At 33.4% G+C, this 4458-nt stretch overlaps 1 protein-coding gene across 1 annotated transcript in view; it reads left to right on the top strand.

The window, feature by feature from the left end:
- Positions 1 to 4458, top strand: part of NKAIN2 (Na+/K+ transporting ATPase interacting 2) — a 622544-nt gene that overhangs the window by 51302 nt on the left and 566784 nt on the right. The gene's annotated exons all lie outside the window — the stretch shown is intronic.

Here is a 4458-nt window from a genome sequence, read left to right as displayed (position 1 = left end):
CAGGAAGAATTGATGCTTTTGAACTGTGGTGTTGGAGAAGACTCTTGAGAGTCCCTTGGACTGCAAGGAGATCCAACCAGTCCATTCTAAAGGAGAGCAGCCCTGGGATTTCTTTGGAAGGAATGATGCTAAAGCTGAAACTCCAGTACTTTGGCCACCTCATGCGAAGAGTTGACTCATTGGAAAAGACTCTGATGCTGGGAGGGATTGGGGGCAGGAGGAGAAGGGGACGACAGAGGATGAGATAGCTGGATGGCATCACTGACTCGATGGACGTGAGTCTGAGTGAACTCCGGGAGTTGGTGATGGACAGGGAGGCCTGGCGTGCTGTGATTCATGGGGTCGCAAAGAGTCAGACACGACTGAGCAACTGAACGGAACTGAACTGAATGTATGAGTATGTTAAAAAAACAAAATTCAACCAAGTAAATATGCATCTCTAATTGGCTTTGTAAGTTGATTCACGAATCAGGCCGCATCTTATCTAGCAACTAGAAGGGTACTCAGAGGAACAATACAAAATGAAAGGCTTTTATAGAAAGAGTGTGAGGTGAGGAAGGTGTATGAGCAAAAGAAAAGGAAGGGTTATTTTGAACCAAAACATATTCTTTTTGGGAGAGAGGAAATGGAGAGGGTTTTTTCTTTCATTTTGTTTTTAATCATGTATATTGCCTTTTCTCCCTCTAGGGGATGGAGAGGGTCCAAGTGACAGATTACTTCATTGGTGCTGACCAGAAAATTCGAATCTGGTTGATTAAGATTGCATATCTAGGGAAGATAAAAACTGCAGGTAGATTAAGTATTAAAAATAGGTTTGGTGTCATGGGCTTTAGCACAAGTGACACCATGTTGAGTTTGTGGCTTTTCCCCTATAATAAGCATATGTTCACACAGAGATCTATACGTATACATATGTGTTTATATATGTCAAACATTTGCTGCTAAATTAATCTAATATTTGTCATTAAATAGAAAATAAAAATCAGTAATTCATGTTTTGTTGTAAAAGGTCTAACACATGAAAGGCATCTAAATAATTTTTTTTTCTTACAAACTCAGTACATAGCTTAGTTAATATGGATAAGATTATTTATCTGATAGCAAATTATATAGAGTAGGAGAAAAAGCAGATGAGTTGATTCTGCCCATGCTTATTTTAAGGCAGCCAGCAGATATTTTAACTTCACTAATAAAAATAAGCTATGAAATGTTCTGGTTAAATAAAGGTCAATACAATTATAAGTTATTGAACAACTCAGTTGTGTCAGGATGTGTAAAGTAATTAATATGTTTTTGTTTAAGTTATTGTTAATCAGTTTATTTCTTATTCCACAAGGAGCTATTTCAGGAATTCTCTGGGGAAGAGTGGTAGGTGGGTGAATGGGATTGGATCTTGTTAATGATTGTTTAAAAGTTTGAAGTTTTGATGAGCTTAGGTTGAAATATTTATATTTACGGGAGAAGAAACCATTAATCCATCCTGGACAAATAGCTTACAATCAATAACCATGTGTATCCTGTGGTCATCACTGATGGAAGTGGAAAGCTTTTAATATACATAAAGGTTGACAATTACAATTGAATTTCTTGCTCTTTATTACCACAATCCATAGGAAAATATCCTTTAAAGCAATGTAAATTACTATATTTTGAAATTATTTGCTAAAATATGCTACATTTTTGTACTTTTTAAAATGAATGCTAACGTTATTCAAAATGAACATTTCTTGGAAACTGTATATTATTCTTTAGCAAATTTAACAAATTTGTTAAAATTAAATATTGATATTCTTTCTAAACATAATAATAAAGTACCAGAATTTATCATTTCAACATTTAAAATGTGAAGCATGGTAGAAAATTTATTTATAACTTCAGATAAAACTATAAGCAATTAGGTATAACAGTTATACACCATCATGTCATTGATAGAAGATTCATCAAATCCCATTACAACAATTTTCATATGTGTAAGAATATTATTTATCTGCTAAATATAAGCTAAGTTTGCATGATACCTAAATATAATCAAATTTAATATTTGGTAGACAGATACAAAATTTCAACGCTCAAATGTCTTTTGAATAATTATTGACCTGAGTCTTTGTTATTTGCTACAACGGTGAATGCTGGAATGAAAAACAAAGACTTATTCTACTTTAGAAAGAGATTCGGGTCCAATTATTTGGGTCTCAGCACTCTCTTGCCTACTTGAGCAAAATATATCTACATTCTTTTCTTATATGTTTTCACCCATGTTATGGTCATAACTGAACATTAGTGTGGTCTTTTACCTATTATTTTTACACATTTAAACTCATTTATGGTGGCATGGTGGACAAATGAATCCAGAGTTAAAGCCTTATAACATGAAAAGGACCATACTTCAGTTTTTCATTCAAATCACAGAGGATCTAACATATAGTATAGCTGAACCCATTGTACCAACACGCCCTTTTATTTGAAGACTTGAAATATTACAGACTATTACAGGACTGTACTACCTTTTGACTTGGAAAATAGATGAGTTATTAGAAGCTGAGAAAGGTGTGCTTAGTGTTGTATTTTAGCTTTAAAGTTTGTTTTTTGTTTTGTTGTTGTTGTTTTCCTGGAAAGAAGAAATGCATTAAATCTCAAAAAATCAGAAGTTTACTTAGATATTAATTTAATTTCCAGGAAGTAAAAGTAGAGGAGGAATTTAAGAGTCTGCAAACTCAAATCATTAATTTTAGATGAATTATTGGAAGCTGAGGAAGGATAAATCATTTGGCTGAAATGGTACAGATCTTATAAAAGACTCAAGTGTAGAATGTGTTCTCTGGTAGTTTTTCAATCATACCAGGCTGTGTGAAGTTGTAAATCACACTAAGAGCATTTTCTAAATTAAAAATTTGTTTTAGCTGACTTATTAATTTGCAATAATAGCATGTTTGCCTCTGAGATCTAGTTGTCATCCTAACAAGTAATGAAATTGTAACTTTATGTTGTAGATGTCCTTTTATTGAGGTTTTAAATTTTCTATACCTGCTAATTTTTTATTTTCTTAGGACTTCCAATTATCATCCATTTTTATTTAGCATATTTATTTAAATAATTCAATATTACTTGCATCTCCTCTCCTTATATTTCTTGATTTTCAATCCAGAACCCTGAACTAGATGCCAAGAGTTTAGAGTTTCCAGCCCTGCTAATGATTGTTTGATCTCAGACAAAAGAGCATTTTTCAGGATCTTTGTTGTTTCAATTGTGAGTTGATTGTGTTGAACAGTGTGATTCTATAGACTCACTTCAATCAAAGTAATTGGCAGAATATTCTGTTATTCTTTGGCATTTTTATTGGACCCTTTTAATGATAGGTTCCGTCTTTCCTTGATCTATATACTTTATTCCAGAATGTTGATCAAATGACATTTCGTCTTTCTGGCTTTCTCTTTTTGTTACTTGTATTCCCTTCCTCCCTTCTCAGGTTTTACCTTTGATCCCTCTGCTCACTTTTATTTTCACTCTTGGGATCAACAATCTCAAACAACAGTGAAAGGTCAAACTACTTAGGTAACTTCTTTTGTATAGAGTTATCAGTTTTAAAATACCTGCAGTTCATGCAAACTTTTAATTCTTCCAGATTAATGGGGTTTGGTGAAAAAATGCATCCCTAGCTTATTCATTACTGTAGCATGTAACCAATTAAACACTGAAATGAGAATAGAAGGTGATTTTTCACTTATTCAGATAACTTTTGTTGTGATTTTAATTTTGCTATTTGTTCAACTGCATTGGAAATGTCTTGCATTCCCACCTCTACTTATAATAGTTTTGCTGACATGTCATTAATTCTAAGACTTTTAAATTGCATAAGACAACCAATTTATATGCCTTCTAAAATTGTGACTTGAAAGCTAATATTTGAAATACATTTAATGTTTTACTAAACAGATGGTGAGCTATAGATTCTTTTATGTTATCTCTAAATTCATAAAAACACCAAATGTATCTCCCTAAGTTATGGTTGTTAGAATTGATGGCAAAATATGATTGTCTCTTGGAAGACATTATGAACCTATAATGCAATTGGAAATAGACATATACCCTCACAAAATAAATGCTTTCATTAGGAAATTGGCTGAAAGCTGAGAGTATCTGTTCTACCAATGTGACCAAAGTCTCTTCTGAAATCAGAGGTGTTATTAGTGAGTAACTATGGCCTTGACTCCCCGATTCTCTGCACACACCTCTCAGAATTACTTTGACCAGAAATATTCAGAATCCCAGACCTTGGAAGAAAGAGGTGATATGAACAATGAAGTCAGCAGCCAAAGAGAGGATTCATGTCATAAGGTGGAACACGCTGATCTGAGGGCAAAAATGCCTCGGACCCAGTATTGGTTTCACCATCTTGTTTGGGACTGAAGTCTTTGAACAAATCTCTCCACAAAGAGCCTTTTTTTTTTTTTTTATATA

Source organism: Bison bison, unplaced genomic scaffold, assembly GCF_000754665.1.
Source record: "Bison bison bison isolate TAMUID 2011002044 unplaced genomic scaffold, Bison_UMD1.0 scf7180017864473, whole genome shotgun sequence".
NCBI classification, from domain to species: Eukaryota; Metazoa; Chordata; class Mammalia; order Artiodactyla; family Bovidae; genus Bison; species Bison bison.
The sequence above is the reverse complement of the archived record's forward strand: the minus strand, read 5'-3'. Positions and strand labels throughout refer to the sequence as shown.